This window comes from Streptopelia decaocto (assembly GCF_964273445.1).
Source record: "Streptopelia decaocto genome assembly, chromosome: 15".
Taxonomy (NCBI): Eukaryota; Metazoa; Chordata; class Aves; order Columbiformes; family Columbidae; genus Streptopelia; species Streptopelia decaocto.
The window spans coordinates 1,452,813-1,472,820 of NC_138670.1; positions in this window are offsets into that span (position 1 = coordinate 1,452,813).

Consider the following 20,008-nt stretch of genomic DNA (forward strand, 5'->3'; position numbering starts at 1 on the left):
CTCCCGAAAGGCAGCACAGCTCCCTGGGCAGCGAGGACATTGCCCTGGGACAGACTAAGTGGCCCCGCATCGCAGGACGGCCCCATCAGCCCAGGTCGCGACAAGCAAAGCAGACGCTGAGCTCAGAGGCTTTGTCCTGTCCGTCACCAGCTGCCGCGACACCCAGAGCTCCAGCAATCGCCACCTACAGAGCCCGAGCACGTAAAGCGCGGGGTCAGCGGGGGAGCGAGTGGGTCAGCACCCGAGCGCGGCAGCAGGCTCAGCGCTCGCTGCTCCCCCAGGCCGGGAGACCTGGGTTTTATAACTGTTCTACAATACAAAGGGGGCCTGAACTGTGCCTTTTTCTCCTCTCACTTTCCCCGCACACCTGAGGCAGATGGCAGAGGTGCAGCTCTCAGACACCCTGCTGTCACCGAACATTTCATCCCACCTCGAGCCAGCCCCATCACGGGTTCCTGACCGTGCCTGACATGGATTTCACGCCCTGTTCCATTTCCCCCCTCACCTGATGCTATCAGGACATCCTCACCGGGCCAGCACGCAGCACTGCACGAATCTCAGCCCTTTGTGGGAGCTTTGTCCTGCATCGTGGCCCCTGGCCCAGACAGCCCATGATTTTCTACCGTGTGATTTAACACCTTATGCCATAAAAATATAAGTGTGGGGAGGGGAAGAGGAAGGAGAAACGGTTGCAAGAATATGGGAAGGTGAGCAGCCAGAAAGGCCAGCTAGCCCTCAGCCTCTCCCTCGCTCTTCATCTTGTCACCAACGTCACCCTCCTCTTTGAGAGCTGATGGGGCCAGACATGCACCTGCTGTGACTAGAAACAGATAGTGAAGCATTTTAGGAGGGGAGTTAAATCAACTCATCCTTTCAGTTCATGCGCTAGCAGCACGGGCTGTCACAGCTTTATTTTTAAATGGCCTTTCCCTTTATCACCAGCAAAATTTCTTCCCATTGACCTGAAGAGCACTAGCAAAGTCAAGTGGAATACATCTATTCTTTCCTACCCACTGAACATCGTCATTGTTAATCTGAGCATGTTAAAACCAAAAGGGACAAGACGTGGAAGGTGGTTAACGCTAACGTGATGGGAGCAAAGGGGAAGGGGTGAAGACCAGTCTTGTTGAAAGCAGAATTAGATGTTTAAAATGGAAGCGAATGGACTATCCATCTCGGACTTGAGGTACCTGCCTCCAGCTCAGGGGACATGGCCGTGGCACAAAGACTCTCCACTGAGAAGAGATGAAGAATCGATGGTCTTGTGGAGTTAACGGCAGCATGAGAAACATGGATACTTGCTCACATGTGTAAAACTGTGGGAGATCCAGGGTAAGAAAGCCGCAGAAGCAGGTTGCACAGTGTTTGCAGAGCACAGTGCTGTCAGGTCACTGGGAAAACCTTTTGTAGCCACTTTGAAAACCATGAGCTGAGGCAACAGACACTCAGACTCTCTGTTATTTTGAACATCCTTTTCTTGTAAGTCAGACCTTTGCACAACTTCAAGGTCAGGCAACAAAATCCTTTTTTAATAAGCAATAAACAGCAATTAGCTATGCAGATAATTTCCATAACCAGCAGTGGAGGGTCAGTGCTCAGCAGGGCTGTCTCAGGTGAAGACGAAGGGAGGACCAGCCCCACATTCATTGCCTGGTGCCAACGTCCATGGTCCCTGGCAAAACAGACTCACCCGGGGCCCACGCTCTGGAGGGGGCAGGAAATGACCCCACAGGCTTTAGTAGCCCATGGAGAGGGGAAATCAAAAGCTAGAGGAAGGGTTTTAGCAAGCAGCAGGCAGAGATGGGACCGTTTGACTCACTGAGAGACAACAAGCGTACGCTTCTTTCCATCCGCAGAGTTTTATAGGAGTGAAATGTACCTGTGCAATCCACCCAAGGGCTGGCAGCACTTCAGTCAGTCTGCAGGCAGCGGCTGGAGGGGACAGAGGGGACCAGCGAGGATCGGCCCCTTCTGCAGGGCCCAGAAAAGCAGGCAAGTCTCCCCAAAATCAGTCCCCACCAGCCTCCTCCTCAGTGCTTATGTGAGAAATTCGAAAGCAGCAGAGATAAGCTTATGTGTTGGAATGATTTTTAAGAAAATTCCCATTTTAACAGTGAATTTCATCTGCAGAAAAAGAAAAAGGCAGTGCCAAATCACACGAATCCACCAGGAACTGTCAAAATTGCCTTTGCTGGTACACACATGCATCCTTCTCATTCACACAGTGCGAGAAGTTTAGGGCAGAATGGAAAATCTCTTGCAGAGTTCTTTGGATGGTATTTAAGTTTACTATAAAATGTGGGTCTAATTAATCCCTGTATTGCTGACATTACCCTTGGGGTGAGTCTGCCCGCTAAGCCTGAGGGAGAGGGAAGGAAAAGAAAGAATACACGTATGCGTCAGTTTGATTTCAATGCAGCCAAAGACCCGGCAAACACAGTTGCTTATTAGAGATTAGTCTTCATTTAAAAATTAATTAGAACTGCACTGAAAAACTTAGGGGCTGAAGATGGTCAAGGTGAACTTTAATGAGGGTTTAATCATTAGAATGACCATGAATACCCGGGTTTGCCCGTCCTGTGCAGCGGCATGGAGCTGCCGCATCATCTCTGCTCTGGGACCACATCTGGAACACCAGGAAGAAACAGCTGAACATCCAGCTTCAGAAGTCCCCAGCAGACAAGGCTTTTGTACAAAGCCATCGACAGCACGGAACAGAGACAGACCCTGTTTCACGCATGGGATCATCATCACTCTGCTGCCAATGTTTTTTTGAACTTGGAAAGCCAAAGTGGCCTCATTTCTGGAAGCGATGAGCCGAGCTTCATTTTGCCTATAATGGCAGTTCAGTGCATTAGTACCTGCACCTCCTCTTTAAAAGTGTGTGTTACCGGCCTACAGTAAATTCCCATTAAGGAAAAAAAAAATAGGAAAATGTTCTAACAAAGTGGGTCACAGCTATTTTAATGAAAATGGATGCAATTTCATTAATAAGAAAAATATTTGCTTTTTCCTAAGCACATTACTGTAGCAGTCCCAGTGATTTTGTGACCCCCTGAAATAAGCAACACTTTCTAACTGGAAACAACAGAAGCAATGACCAGCATATCTGAAAAGAGAATTTATCTGCAAGGCATTGCTAATCACAGCAACGAAGGCCAGAGTCACAATGGATAAGACCCATTCCATCAAGCTGTAGCTTTAATTAATTGAATTAGTATGAACTTGGAGTTCAAAGGAACATGAAAACGACAGGTCCGACACTATATTTTTTTAACATTTTAAAAAAAACTATCGGAAAATAGTCTCATTCCTCTGCACCCGAGTCAAAATAAGTCGGTCCATCTGTGTTCTCCAGTGTCCCAAGTGCTGCGTACGCGTGGGCTCTGCCAGCTAAGCTGGCTCTGACAGCCACGGCCTCTCATCGGGTATCCCAAAGATTTTAATAACATTATTATATGATGGCAAGAAAAACCAATAATCCAAACCCTGATGTAAGCTGTTTCTGTCACAATCTTGAGGCTCCTGCTTGGAGCAGATGCCTTATTAGCCATTTAATTCTCAGCTTCACGGCAAGGCACTACAATGAGAGGAAATATAAAATCAACAAGGCAGCTGCAAACCATCTTCATGTTCTCTCTCAAATTTAATAGAGATTCATGAGGCTTTACACTAATGTGCCGAGAGAAAAGGATTACAGGGCTCTCGCACCTCGCTTGGGTGTACGGGAGGTGAATATCAGCAATCAGCATGCAGATGAGAAAGGCCTGGCAGAAATTACACCAAGAATTGATCGTGTTAATGTCAAACAAGGCACTTCAGCTAATGCGGTGTGTTCAGTTTGGGCCAAGCTGTCTCCAAAACCTGAGCCCAGAGGTAAAGGAGTGGATTCAGAAGGGAGGACACACCGACACCATGTGTGAGCGTAGAATTTGGACCGTTCCCCTTCCACAGGGCACGAGCAGCGGGAGCGACGCAGCCGCCCAGGCTGGCGGAGGGGACAGAAGTTGGGTGTTACTATTTCTCCTTCCCCACCAGGCCAAAGAGAAAAGGAATTAAAAAAGCCACCAAATTTCTTAAAAATGGAGAATTGTACTGCAAGGTTTTGTATTAACCACATAATAATTAGGAGGTGGAGCTGGGCCATGGGGTGCGGGTGTCCGGCCGCCCCGGGCGGCTCCGCTCAGCCCTGCAGCCCCGGGCTGGGCAAAGCTCGGGGGGCTCTGCCCACCCGAGATGCTGCAGGAGCCGGGTCGGTCCCTCCCTGCCGTGGGGCTTTTGGCCACTGTCGTGTCCCCACACTCTGATCCACCCACGCCAGCGGGTCCCACGGCACGGCCGCCGCTTCTCCCCACACATTGGCCGCATCCTGAGGGGCAGAACCTGAGCCACGTTTCTCCCCGCTCGCTGACGGCTGCCTGACAGCTCCGCTCATGCTCAAAAGCCAGTGACACAATTGAGGCGGCTGTGCCAGCACCGCACACTCACTGGTGCAGTCACCGCTCGGCGCCTTTAGCTCCTCATCTCTTGGGTATTTTGTGCAAGGCAAAAAGCAGCTGAGCGTTAATCCCGTGGCCGCCAGACTGTGGTACCCAACCGTCCTCCTCCCCAGCCACCCCCGTGCTCTTTCCCCTCGCACCCCAGACGTGTTTTCTGTGGGGTGCCGGGCTCCAGTGGGTACCTGCCCTGGGGCGAGCTGGGCACAGCAGCAACCGCAGGTCCGAGTCAGTGCGCTGTCAGCCCAGCCAGGCAAGTTCACAGCAGCAGACGAGACAGAGTCCCTGGTGCTGAAAACACACCCCATACGCTCTCCAGCACATCAGGAAAATGGATGACTTTTTCATTTTAAAATGCCACGCGTTCACATGAAAACGAACCTGCCCTAGGAAAGACTTTCCACCTTGCATCCTTTGCCATACTCTCAGTAAGTCATAAAACTTGCTGCTATGTATTTTCTTTACCAGGCAAGAAACCTTGGCTGCCATTCAAGAATGCGGCTGGGATATAACCGTACCAACCAGTCCCAAGCCAACCTGCATGTGATTGTATTCATCCATATGAAAACAGCCCTGAGACTGGACCATACGGTAGCGGCTACATGACACAGCTATTAAGAGAGAATCCTGACCCTAAAACCTTAATCAGGCAGCAGGAAGGAGACAGGAGTTATTTTCACCCTGGTTTATCGGTGTGGAAGCTGTTTGCCAAGGGCTGACATAAATTGCACGAGCCTTGGGCTGAGCCGGGAGAGGAGCCCGGGGGACAGGACAGGGGCGATTTACTGCCCCAGCCCTGCAGCCATCGGGGCCACCAGCCCCGCGGCAGCTGGGGACACTTGTTAAACGCGGGGACGTTTGTTATACGAGTGCACATCCAGAGCTGTTGTAAATAAGGCAGGCCATTACACAGCAGTTAATCCAGGGCTTTTTTTGCTGATTCTATTGAAGATACCAACCTGTTTATGCTCTGCACATCTCTTATTGAAAATAATGGAGCAGGTTTCACCTTAGAGGCTGACTCCTATCCAGTCAGTCTCTGTGTCCCTAAATGAATGATAATAGCTGCCGTGCCATTGTAATTCCCATGCAGCAAAGCATGTTGAAACCTGTTACCTGCTGCCTGTTCGCAGCACGGATCATCGCTTCTTCCAGCACCGAGAGCCAGGCCCAAAGAAACCCAGCGCTCTCCCAGCAGAGGCATCTAATAAACTGACCACGTCTGTGAGCAGATGCAGATACAACCGGGCACAGGAGGCTCTGAAAGGCCAGATCCCTGGTGCCTGGAAATGGCCACCAGAATTAGCAAAAGGGAAGCGTGAAACATCGGGAGCTTTCAGCCCCAGCCGGGGCCGAGGGCACAACAAAACCTTGTCCTTGCTTATGGCTCCAATTTGCTTCACTAGAGAAAGGAGAGCTGCTTTGACTTTTTTGTACCCCTTAGGTACATTGGCCTTTTGCCAATGGGATACAATGCAAGAATTATTTTGAGCAATTCAGGGTTGCTTTTTGTTGCTTTAAAAAAAAACCAAAATGAAACAACAAACTTTCCCCAAGCGACCCATTTTTATTCTGCACAGGGACGCTCTCAGCACTGCAGCACCGAGCGCACTTAGGAAAGCAAAGGCAAGAATTCATGTATAGGAAAAAATATCTGGCTTTTTGTCCAATGTTCCAATTAACTTCGCTGGCAATTTGTAAGAAAGAATTCATAAAAATCCTGAGGCACTTTTTACAGGCAAGATGGAAAGTGGTTTATTATTTTTTCTTTTAATCTTGCGGGAAATTTCCCTTTCTTTCTCTGAAGCAAAAGAAAACAAGTCAATAAATAAAGGATGAATCTCCAAAAACTTTCTTTGACTCAAAGGCAACCTGAAATTACGCAGCCTAATTCATTTTGAGCACTCGGCTGGGTGAGCGCGCCATCCCAGGGGCAAACAGCGTTTCTAAAGGCCAGTCCATTAAGCACCACCAAAGCCCCTCCTGCCTTCAACATGTTGGGTTAGATGGCACATCGCTCCATGTCCTTGTCCCCACAACTCAGCTCCGATTGCAGCACGAGCAGCAGAGTCCTCTGCCAGCATCGCCCTTCCTGGCCCGGGTACCTTCTACACATCCGAGATCTGATAACACAAAATGAAGCTCTGCCTGCTCTGACTGCAAAACACCTGCAGAAATGAGCTGGGATCTTCGCTCCCTCGCTGCTCTGGCTCAGCGTCTCTGGGCCCGGCACACGCGTTGTGATGGATGTCACCAGGGAGTGACAACCCGAGCCCCGCGGGGACCGTGGCCGCGCTGCTCCCCGGCTGCCACCCTCCCAGTGTTTCGGTGCTCGACAAAAGCGTGTTGGCAATTTCAGTGAATCCCTCAAGCTCTGGAAGGGGGGGGTTGCTACTGAGAAAGAGTAAGATGCTGCTTCTTTCACAAGAAAAGCAAGTGTCATAAAAAGGCACTTGAGCTGCTGCGGTTGCCTCCAGCAGCCAGGAGTGTACCAGGTACCTCAGGTCACAACAAGCACCAGGGGGACATGGATTGCGTCTTTCCACCTGCTCAGCCTCCAAGAAGTAGGGAGTTGTTTGGAGAAGGCTTCACACAGTGCAAATTGGCACTGAAACAACAGTGGGATTTCAGGGGGGTGGTGGAAATATTCAACTAGTTCTCAGCTCCTGGATTTGGGCAGAACTCAGGGTTTCAGAGCACCCTGTGCCAAGGACCGCTAAAAGCGGGCATGCACAGGGCGGGTGGTGTTACCTCTCGAGAACACATCTGCAGCGGCTGCTCCTCACCGGGCTCCAGCCCGAGGTCTTGGCCAAGACTGACGCACATCCCTGCAGGGAAACGGCAGGACCAGCAGCCTCCGTGCCCGTGATGGACCCTTTGGGGATGCTCAGAGGCTATTTGGGGACATTCGGGGGAGCCCCGGCTGGGAACAGCCACCGCGGCCCCTCTGCTCCAGCTCCTGGGCTGCTTTGGAGCTCAACAGCGAGCAGCCCAGCTGAGGAGAGACACGGGTTTGTGTTTAGATCTCCGCACACAGAATGGACGCACCAAAGACACTTGGGCTGCAGCACAGCAAGCGCTGCCTGAGACGTTTTAGACAGAAATAAACCATCTGCCTTGACAGCCTGTCCACGGGGCTCTGCAGGGAGGGACGGCAGCGAGGGGCGGCTCGGGGCCCCTGCTCTGCTCAGCCCGGGTTACTGCCTGTCAGTCGAACACCTCTATCACCTCTACACTGTCAGCCCTCCCCGGATCAAATGCGTGTTTAACTACAGGAGCAGCTCAAGCCCAGGGCTTTGCCGCAGGACCTGGCCCAGGCCAGAGCCCGGATCAGCTCCAGTGCAGCCCCTACCACAGTCCAGCACAGAGCCTGCAAGAAACGGTTTGGGTTTGCTCTAGAGGAGAACAAAACACACTTGGAAATGCTGAATTTTCTCCCTAAACCAGCTTTCAGTGACCCTGTTTCCCTCTCTCCTCCCCAAAGAAGGCAAACCGGCCCTTGTACCCAGCCGTGCCTGTTCTGCTCAAAAGCTGGTGGCCTTGGACGACTCCTCCAAACATCTCCATTCCAGCACAGTTCCCCACTTTTCCATCGACAGCTGCTTCACAGGCTTCTCCGCTCTCCCACATCCCTTCTTTTCACCCCCCGTCTGCTAACACCTCTTTAATTACCCCAGTCAATGCTACATCCACATTCCCCACACCCCACGTCTGCAGCGACGCCTGTTTGAAGGCCGCCTTAAAACCTTAATCACAACTGTTTCTCCCAGTTTGAGATAATTGGGTGTTAGAGACTGCTTCTCTCATTTATTTCCAGCAGAGGGTAAGACACTTTTACAGGTGTTTCAACACACGGGGGAGGGGAGGAGAAAGAAGTCAATTCTATGATCAGAAACTTGCCGTATTCATGCCCAGCTCCCTTCCCTCGTGCGCAGACCCTGCGGGCGCGTTGGGTGCAAGGACGTGCCCCCGCAACACAGAGGCCGTGCTTCACCTGTCCCTGCAGCAAACAGCCACATCGCCACCATTTCCAGGGGGTGTCAGCACCGGCAGAACAGAAAATGCTCCTATTTAGCTAATTTTAAATGAGGGTAACAATTCTTCGGCAACTTTGTGTAAATTAGGGTTTCCTTGGGTACATTTAGCTAATTATCTGGGATTTTAGAGTGGAAATACGACACGTTCAACGGCCAGCAACAAAGAGGAGGCACTCTGCGCCCTGCCTGGTTGGTAATGCCTCTTGATTGAAAGGACTGAAATAGTGAAGAATTGAGCAATGTACCTTTGTGCATGTAAAAAACACCAGAAAAAGAGAGAAAAAGGGGCTGGTGGGGGTTTGGCTGCTGGCGAGGGTCAGACACCACGGTGCCCTGGGCTGAGGCCATGGGACGGGGTCCCTGCTCGCCAGTGTCCCTGTTTGGAACAGGCTGGTCTGCTCCTGGTGCTGGGGAAATCTATTGAGGTGGAACCTCAGAACCGAATTCCGGTTTCCCAAATCCCCCCCTGGTTCTGTGGCAACGAGACCATCCCCAGCAGCACACGGGTTTAACCGGCCACCGAAAAGCAGCTGGAATGCCAGTGAAGGCAACAGAACAGATGCCTCTGATGTCATTTTTTAACTATATTGACAGTAGGAGTTGTATGAATGCCCACAAACCTGAGATCAGCAGTCTAAATTAGGATGATTTTTCTCAATAATCATCGGAGAAAGCTAATCTACATTTAGCAGAGGAAATAATACAATTATCTGAAGGAACCTCATTGTTTTTCCATGCTGCATGCAAAATAATGTGGGTACATGAAAAGGACACAGGGAAAAGAAATGCAATAAAAATCCCTGTGCAGGATGGACCAGAGTGTGGATAAGGTGTCCTGCTGGCTTTGTGTAGGGCGGGGGCACGGGGTGTCTGCAGTGATTTGAGGGGAGGATTTCCCTTGGCTTTGAGCGCACTGGAAGCTGCTTCCCCGGGAGCGCGGGTGCTGTGGGGCACAGCAGCTCCACCCATGTGTCCCCATCGCTCACCCACACATGGGGGCAACCCTGGGGTCAGGATCGGGCTCCTGCCTGGGCAAGCTGCTCTCAGCCCATTGGCAAGTGTGAATTCACCTGCAGCCTCAAGATATTCACACAGGGTGTTCAAAGGAGGAGGTGGATTTCTCCCCATTAAGTCACCTGCCTGTTATTCCTCCCAGAAATATTGTGCGCGTTGTTTCAGTTCCACCGAGACACATTTAAAGAAAATGTGAGGGTCAACAAGCAGGCTGTTAATATTACACAGACGTGGAGATGCAGGCGGCAGCAGTTTGTCACCCATGGGAGAGCTGTCGGGAACGTGGCGGGACGGGGGGTCCCGGGGCCGTTCACACGCTGCTCTGAGCGCTGGCACCTGGTGATAGTGAGGAGGAGACGGAAAACAAAGCTTTGCTTTGCCCCTGATAAACGGATTTCCCTGGAGTCCTCCAGGAAGAGCTGCGAGGGGACAACAAAATAGCACAGAATCCTGTACTTACATGAATTATGGATCAGGAGCTTTTGTAGGACCGGGGCTTTGCCGTGAAATAATAATTTTCAGAAGAAGGAGGAGAGATAGGCAGTATGTTTTTGAAGGTTGTAACAATAGTATAACATGTTATGGAGATGGTCATAAATACCTGTATTTTTCCCTGTTTATATCTATCCACAGTCACATCTATGGCAGTTTACACCAGCTCCTCCCTGGCTCGCAGTTCTGTCTCCTTCGGCTCCTCCGTTCTCCCTGTTTCACTGCCCCCGTGTCCCCTCCTCACCCCGTGTCCCTGGGCTCCCGGCTGCCCTGGTGCAGACTCCTCCCTCCTCTCTGCTCCATGTCCCGCGGCTGCCGTGGCCGGTGGAGGATTCTCCCTCAGGAAGGTGATGGGACTGGCCTCTTGCTGGTGTTATTTGATCAACAAAACCAAACCCGTCAGCCAGCAACAGAGCCGGTCACTCATATTCACTGCTCTGCATGTGTCTCAAGCACAGCAGCATCTCCTGTATCCCCGCTTAGGGTCAGTACCTCCCAGTATCGGCTTTCTGGATGCTGATGGGCTTCTCAAGAGTGTGCAAAACCAGAAGGTTGTTGCTTGCACTGACTTACCTGGTGGACTTGCAGCTTGGAGGACACGCAGAGATTCTGAGCTGATGTGGGTAATAACGGCTAAAGACGGCGCCCGATTCCCGGGAGCTCCACCAGCACTAACCAGCCTCCTACCGAGGAGACGGGGACCCCATCACCCCGTCCACGTGCTGCTGGGCCCTCCGTCTCCCCGCAGAAAGGCTGGGAAACGCCGCCGTGTTCCATGGTGACACTCAATGAGCAGCTCCGAGCAACAAGAAAACCGTATGTTCAAAACCCAGCATGCTGATTATCAAATTCATTGCTGGTTTAGGAGAACACAGATTGAGCAGAATTAATGAATTGTGCCAGCTGCAACACTTCTGGCAGATGGAGCAGAAGAAAAGCAGCCCTGGATGCTGGGACGGTCTTCACCTCTTTCGAGGGAAACATTTCTACAACGAGCATATATTGAAGTGATGAAAAAACTTGTGCACAGACAATCTTGCTTTTGCTTCAATCTTTCTTTGAAATAATTATTTCAAACACACCAGCTCTTCAGAAGATCAATAGCTAGGATTATAAAAATATTCCAGCACAGACTGATTGCTGCTGAAGAATTATTACTAAGGTTCAGCTTCACCTTTTTTTTGTATTAAATAGAGACTATTTACAGCCCAAAAAACCACATGTTTCAAGATCCGAGGTGTCATTTTTAGCTATGCATTCATCTTTTTGGTTCCCATCAGCCACCATCATCTGTTAAGTCAATAGTTACCTTCCCCACCTACCTCTGCGATGTCTTGAATGAGCCCATCAGTCAAGGAAGCCTTCAGTGCTCTTGCTGCTGAAGGAAGAAAAAGCACACACATCAGAAGGAACCAGGCAAGAAAAGCTCCTTTATACATCATCACCGAGCTTGTTTTCTTAAACAAAAGTACCAAGTGTTGCTTTATCTATGTGAAGGTATTTAAGATGCAAAACCAAAGAAAATTGCTACGCTAGATTATGTGCATTTGCTGTAAAGATTACAATAGTCAAGAATTTAATCTATTTAAAATTGAACTCCAAAGCCAATTTTAATGCCTTGACGCAGCTGAAAATCGAGTAAACTCTAAGCTCTAGCAAAGGGGGAAAGCGCGGTCTCAAAAGTCAGAGAAGCCTTATACAGCATCTCTGGCACCAGGAAACCTCAGCTCATCTCTAGATACCGTGGGACATTTCTCATCAAACATGTGCGCACGCAGAACGTGGTGCTCATGGAATGTGGTGCACACAGAACAGGGTGCTCATGGAACAGGGTGCACGCAGAACAGGGTGCTCATGGAACAGGGTGCACGTGGAACGTGGTGCTCACGGAACAGGGTGCTCATGGAACAGGGTGCACGTGGAACGTGGTGCTCACGGAACAGGGTGCTCATGGAACAGGGTGCGGTACCTCAGGGGCACCACCCATGTGGCGGTGCCATCTCCAGATGATTTCAGCCCCATTGTACAGCACAACAAGCACAGGGGCTGCTGGGCAGAGCAGGAGCGGATGTCTCATCTCCAGACAGTTTCAGCCCTGTTGTTCAGCACAAGCAGCACAGGGGCTGCTGGGCAGAGCAGGAGCCCTCAGCACAGTCACAGCCGCAGCGTCACCGTGTTCCCCCTGGTGGGCTCGGTTCAAGCTTTTCTTTCTTGTCACCTCTGAGATCCGCTCAAAGGTCTCAGAAACAACACACTGCCCTTTACCCGGGGCTACGCACCACCAGGCAAAGCAAAGATTAACATTACCTCGATTTTCTCCCGTAGAACCGATCCGTACGGGATCAGGCATGGGAAGCCAGAGGGCTGAGACCCGGACACGCTCCCCCGGTGCCAGCCCAGCGCTCCGACCACCCCGCGGTTCCACCTTATTTCCAGAGCCCACACTTCAGCCTCATTGTTTCCCCTTTCACAGGCCCCGCTTGGCATGTTAACGTGTTATTATAGAGGACAATGCTTCAGCCTCCCAGTCTGGAAACACGCAGAGGATGGTGACAGGTGATAGGTACAATTCATGAACACTTGTTAATTATCAAAGCCTTTTGATAATATTTATCCCAATAAATTAACAGGTAGAAAGCTCAGCGCAATTAGCGGAAGAGCCCAAGGCCTGATGTTGTGCACTTGGCCACACTTTAATTAGTCAAACAGCAACATTTTGGTACAAATCCTGACAATTAAATCCAGCAGCTAATAACATTCACAAGGCTGGGCTAAATTGTGCACAGATAAAAACTGTAATGAATATAAATTAAATCTGGAGCTATAACAAAGGCTCTTAGAGGCATTTCTTGCAGCGCTCTGTGACCGGCAGTGTGGGGGTCAGCAGAGCCCTGTGCTGCTGGTGTTAGGCTTACATCTCTTTCTTTTCTTCAACTCAAAACCTGCAATTTTGTAGCAGCCAAGCCAGGAATGACAGAGCAGGGGCAGCAGCGTCTGTCCTTCCTGCCTTTAGTTGTAATGTCTGCACCCCTGTGCTGCCTACGGCCTCACAACACAAACCCCAGCCAGGGGCGGCTCCTGCAGGGACACGCTGACTCCTGCACCTTTAACGTGCTCCTTCACCTATGGGTTTCAGGACAGAGGTTGAAGGACACAAATAGCCGAATGTCTTTCGCTGCAAGTCCACAAGGCAGGCGAGAGCCCGACCAGAGAAGGGGGAACATTTGCAGCTTTCAGAGCATCCGCAGCGTTTGCAGCATTCGCATCGTTTACAGCGTCCGCAGGGCTGTCCCGCCTCGGCGGCCCCATGGAGCCCGCAGGCACCACCCAGCCCCATTGCCCGGGGTCCCTCCCCAGGAAACCTCCTGAATTTTGCTACAAAAGATAAAAGGAGATTCTGAAACACAGAGCTCCTCTTTCTCACCGAATTTTGTTACTACATCTCTAAGTGATATAAGTTAAAATATGACACAGAAATGGCAAATTCCCCCGGTTCCTGTGCAGCAGAGAGCTGTTCCCTTCCCACCGGGAGGACTGTCCCAGAACGACGTTCCGTGCTGCCCCGAGGATGCTGAGGTTCTCTGCCAGCACAGCCCTCTCCCCACTCCCCCCCCGGCGCCGGTACCTTCAGACGTACAAACAGCAAAGGACATCGGACAGTGAGGAACGGGGCTGCTGTGGCTTCTGTTGACAGGGAGAACGGGAAGGGCAGACTGGCACCACGCTACAAATTAGCCACTTCAACTATTCCTTTGCTTCCTTTTGGGTTTGCGTGGGTACTTGCAGACACGGCAGACAGCCCAATTAAAAGAAAAGTTAGGCTGGGTGATTCAGTGTTCCAATACAGCGCTGCTTACAGCATTTCTCCTTGCTGTTTCATAACATCAACAGTTGGCAGAGTAAAACCGACGCGGTTTGATTTGGGGCTGACTTCCTCTCCATTTCCAGGCTGCTGACTTTTTCGAAAGGGACATTTTTACATCACAATGACAGTGTTTCATTTTCTCCATAAAACCAGGTCTCCACGTAGCTGCGCTTACAGTCGCACATTCCAACCAGCTCTTCAGTATTTCAAGATTTAACTCTTACCTCCCTCTCTCTTCTTAAAGAATTAAAGTCTCCGGAATGTTCTGGTTGCCCGTGCTGCTTTCTCAACATGGCCCTGAGTTATTTGCCCCACCAGTCGTGCCCATGGCGAGTGGCCCCATCCCCAGCTGGCACCTCTTGACTATCACTTTCACACTGCTCTGGTTGTTAAATACAGAACACTTGTCTCTTCCTGCCATTGTCTGAGCCCAACAAACCCACACGCAACTCAAATTACAGCTGCACACCAGCAAATAGCCACGTATCTACACAACACAGCATAACGTGACAGAAGGAGTGACGGTCTGGAATGCTCTGCAGAGAGCTCAGCTGTGCACTGGGCGCTGAAATACCCCCCTAAGAGCGTGGAGAAAAGCGACGGTGTTTGACTTGTCATTTTTGTCATTCAGAGTCCTGGTCTCCTCTGAACCGGGGGATCTGGAAGGATTTTTACAGCCATTCTGTTAAGATCGCGCATTTTCAGGGAGGTTCTGCGGAACCTCCCCACTGCTAATTTCTGTCTGGGCAACAGAAACGGTATTGAAAGCTCTTTATAACCGAGCGAACGAGATTGCAGTTGAACTCCAACTATGTGACATGGATAGAAAAAGTAGCTATGTAAGAACACGTAATGGGAAGCTGTTTCCTAAGCTAACAGTTCATTTATAGCAGACTGTTGAGAAGCTGCTTTGTAGCGCTGACAATACCTGAATGAAATCAGTGACTCTTCAGTGACTTGACAGAAATTGTGGGTAGATCCCACTTTGCTGAAGCTTTTATTAAGCTGTAAAACTCATTACTAGCAAAGGGCTAAAAGCTGTAAAACATTGGTCTTGAAAGTTCCAGTGTCGATGTGAGGCCTTGAAAAAAAAGGGTTTTGAATGGGCTGCCAAGTTCAGAGTTAGAACTGAGCTTTGAGATCCTCATTATTGAAGCACAAACATTCAGCAGGGGCTGCTGCTTCGGGGTCACGGCTGCTTCTGTCTCCCCTAAGGGGATGGCGTCACTTTTGGCACCAGACAGGGGCTTTGAAGAGGCCCAGGATGAAGCTGGACCAGCCACAAGTCCTGGACCAGCCACAAGTCCTGGACCAGCCACAAGTCCTGGACCAGCCACAAGTCCTGGACCAGCCAAGCAGAAACCTCATGCAACAAGGAAAAAAGTGCTTATAAGCATCTGTGGCCAGGCTGTTTGCATCCAGCAGAGACCCATTCACAAACACAACAACACGTTAGAGAACGCACAGAGATATTTGGCCACCAGCCTGTTAAGGGGCCAAGAAAGCATTTCCCCAAGAGGGCCAGATCACTTGAGGGCTGCCCCAACGTGGCATTTTCAGACTCCACGAGATGTTCTCCTGATCTCTCGCAAGGTGAAGTGGGAAGGGACGACTTGGCAGCACGACAAATAGCAGCCAAACGCACTACCACTGGTTTTAGATGCGCAGTGTATGTAAATAACGACTTGGGTTGACATTGCAGTTCATTGTGAATCACCTGCCACTGTTTAGATGATGCCTCAGCCAAGTTACTAATTTCTTACGACTCTGGTTTTTCACAGCTCTGTTCTGAAATCTGTGAATGCATTAAATCATGGTACCGTGTCCCTTCTTCACTCCCAAATGAGACAGAACACCAGGAAATCTGAGCCATACACAAATACAGGACTGCACCTTCTATTGTTAGAAAAAGAAAGCCCAGTAGTGGAATAATCTTGAACTGTAGTTGAAACTGGACATGATCACATGTGGTTTAGTTTTAGCTATGGTCTGACTTCCAAAACGATGCAGCTGTGGGATATAAGTTACATTTGCCTGCACCTGAACAAGCCTCTGTGTGCAACCTGCAACACCCATTTGAACCCATTGTGCCATTTTTAACTCTGTACACTGTCTTAATTGACATTTAGAACATATTCTACTGTCTCCTCCCAAGCAGACAGGCCACTTATGGAAGATTTCCCACAACACAGCTATTATTTAAGGATAAATAGCAATGTTTACTGTATCTTCATATTCTTAAAGCATAAAGGCAAAGAACATTCTTTGTTTATAGTTGGTATCTCGCGTTTGCTTGTGGCTCGAATACGACCATCGCGCTCGTGCTTTTACGTGCTGTCACAATAAATGCTGCGAAGCTAAGCAGACCCAAGCCCTCCCTTTTGGTGACAATTGGGGGACAAGGTGAAGTTCAACAGGAGCAGCCCATTGCACAGCAGCGTCTCACCCCTGCACACCCGCAGGAGCTGATTGTTTGTCTCTCTCTGAGACGTCTCCCACTTACCCACAGGAACAGTGAACAGCTTATTGCTTCAAATAGAGACACAGACAATTAAACCAACCCCCCACTTCCCAAATGGCATTCAACCCATTTGCCCTCAACAGAAAAGGCCCTACCGAACGCAGATGTCACAGAAGGCACAATCCCAGCTCTCTAGACCACACCTTCGGGCTCCCAGGATTGTCAGACGAGGTCAATGATGTTGAAGGCTGGTGGCTCCATCATCTCTGTAAAGCAAGCGGTGATGGCGCTGCCTGGCGTCCTCAGCTCCATGTAAAGTAGTTGTTACCCTGGGAAGGAAGCACAGAATTGCTTCTGCCTCCGAAGATGTAACACTGCATTCGCTGCCAAAGTTGCACCAGCCCTAAAACCCAGCAAATTTTCCCTGTCACAATATGAGAACAAGCGCTTTACACCACCACTTATTGTACCCCTGCTCAACAAACCATCACACTGTCATCAAAATCATCTGCCTGTCAGAACTGAGGGACTGTCTCTTTGCCAGTTAAGTAACACTGGACAAGTGCCATCAGATTTGCCAGCACAGCTCACTCATTTTTACAGTATTCCCTTAAATTCAACATATAATATCACTCTTTGTCCACTTCGCTTCCTTATCTACAATGCCTTAAAATAGAAATAGCTTTAGGAAAGGATGAAAGATGCGTTTAATTTTTGCCAAGTGTGATACCATTAAAGTCATTAACCAATATTGGTTCCAACGGGAGATTATGAACAGCGGGAATTCAACGCGCTCCTTCTGCAGGATTAATGGCTACAGGTCTCAGCCGGGCTTGTGCGCAACGCCAGCTGGGGGCTGTCAGCTCCACCATTTCCTGATTAAAACCATCAGACGCGATTACAGCCAATGGAGAAGCACAAACAGGAGATGCAATGGAAGACAAATCGTTACGTGATGTATAAAGCATAGGAAGGTTTTGGCAAAGGGATGTCTGGGTTCAGGGGGTGTTCTAGTTGGATCATGATGTTCAGCTAAAAGATTTCCCAGATTACATAGCATATTATTATATTTTTAAATGTAACTTTTTTATAAAGGGGAAGCAGTTCAACAAATCTACTTCAGTATAACGCCTTTTTTCAGTCCTTGAGACAATTTCTATTGGTGTTGCGGCAGGACACGCACCCTCGGACTGAATACAGCCCTGTCAAGCTGTTCGAGACACGGGACATCTCCACCTGAACACGCAGAGGGAGGCAAACCCGTCATCTCCACCAGGTTATGACGAGCGGTCCTGGAGCATCAGCAACACCGACCACGGGCAGCAGAGGCTGGTGGAGACCTCTGGAGATGGAGCCAAGGGCTTGGAAACGACCACGCAAAGCTGGAGCAGGGGCCCAGCTCTGCCTGCAGTCAGGTTCGATGTCTCCAGGGATGGGCACTCCACTCCACCACCTTTTTGGACAATGACAACAGCCGGGCGTGAGCAAGCAGAGCCAGAGCTGCCAGCCGCTCCCCGAAGGACAGGAGCGGAGCCACCACACGGGGCTGCACAGGGACCCCCAGCTCACCAGACGGGCGCGTGGTGACGCCGGAGTCACCTGTGGGTCTCAGTCCAGGTGAACAAGGTCCCCATCCATGCAGAGGCTGCGATGGACCTGCAGACGGACAAACCTCCATCGGCGGCAGGGAGCGGAGGCTGCGGCGAAAGTCCAACCAGGCTGGTCGGGACCAGGAGGGTCTATTACTGCACTCGGGGCCCTGCCAGACAGAACACAAATGAGCTGGAAATATCTTCCCCCTGACAAATGGCAGCACAACTCACAGGGACAGCGTGAACCCAAACAGATAAGGGACCTGCACAAAAGAATAATGATCGGCTGCTCTCTCCTTGATACGGCAATTCTGAGAAAACTATTAACTTACAAACTCAAAGGCTTTCACAATTCACGATTCAACTGAGTAAACTGGTGGCTCCTTGTTATGCAAATACATGAAATGTTTTGTCCTGGGAATTTAAACAATAGATTGGCCCATCTAAAGAACCTTTATTCCTCCACCATCACACTTAAATCCCACATATTTCACTGTAAAAATCCAAGGGAATAAGAGGCTTCCCGTTAGAAATACACCCTGGAGCAGTTGCCTTGTCGCTCCGTGTTGAGGATCCATGGGGAGGTTTCTCGGGGAGGTCAAGGCCACGCAGCTTTCCCGCTGCTCTCGCAGCACAGACCGCTCGCTGGACGCCAACGCTGAGAACGGCGCTGGAACACACGTCACCCTTCCCATTTGTAAGGCAGCATCTCATGATTTCGGTTAAAAGCTTTTAATTGTTGTACTCATGATCCTCAGTGTGCAGGAGGCAGCGCGGAGCCTGCGCACCGGAGCCTGCACACCGCGCACGTTTGACTGGCACAGCAGCTTGAGGCTGAAGTAGCTCCTCACACTTACCCAAGGTGGGAAAACACTCATCTTCCCAGCAGTCCTTACAAAATGCGTTTTCCCTTTCCATTTTTCTTTAGAAAACGGATTATTACAGCTTCAAAAAGGAGGAGCAGTGATTACAGATAACGTGTTTCCTTCCTTGTGATGCCAAACCCTGGGACCTGTTTCTCGATCAGAGTTAACGTCAGGCTTTTGTTGTCCTTGTTGTTTTGGGGTTTTTTCCAACTTTGAAATTTCTGAAGGAAAAAAAGCTGTTATAACAAGCAAGAGTAATAATTTAACAGACAGTCCTACAATCACCAAGGCTACTATGCCCTAACCAATGAACTTGCAGATAAACCCCTTTGGATTGCATTTCAACAAGAAACCCCAAACTTCCTCCTAGAAGAACACATCCTTAGAGCTTGTTTTACAAGAAACAGGACAAGAACAAGCACGGATCCCCAAATTCTGCCGGTTCCCATGAAGTACCGTGTGGTGTGCGCCCCCTGCTCCCCGGGGAAATTGGCGTCTGTCCTTCCCCGTCCCACACGGGAACCCCCTCACCCAGCACCAGCGGGACTTACAACACCAACAACTATCATCAGGAAACCACCACGCTTTCTATTCAGAGATCAACAGTTCCATGCTCGGTCTAAGGAGCAAAATGAGCTTGTCCGCGTGCGTCCAGACGAGCGGCCAGCATGTCCTTGTCAGCACCGTGTCCCGGGCAGGGTGGCAGCGATCCAGAGCCCGCGGATCAGCACCAGCGCTCTGGAACCGCTCCAGCAGAGCTTCCCGTGATGTTTCTCACGCTATATGTTCAGGATTAATTGTTGCCCAGAGATTAGCATCCTCGTTCAAATTAAAGGTATTAAATTAATACCCTGGAAGTTTCAAGTTCACTGGAAAGTAAAAGTGGATTTGTTATCAACAGTCAGGACTTGCTTGAAGATGATGTGAGATCCAGTGGGGTGTCCCCACACCTCGGGTCACCCAGGGGAGCCCAGAGAGGGGAAAATGAAGGCAAGAAACAAAGGCATGTTTAGCATGGAGAACGACCACGAATCCTCGGCTGGTTCAAGCACAGTAACAAAGCAATATCACACAGCTGGCCACCAGAAAAATCGAAACCTAATTAGCGTGCAGGCAGGTATTAGTTTCCAACCAACCGCTCCACTAAAGCTTTTCCTTTTATATGTAATACTTAACGACAGGTTT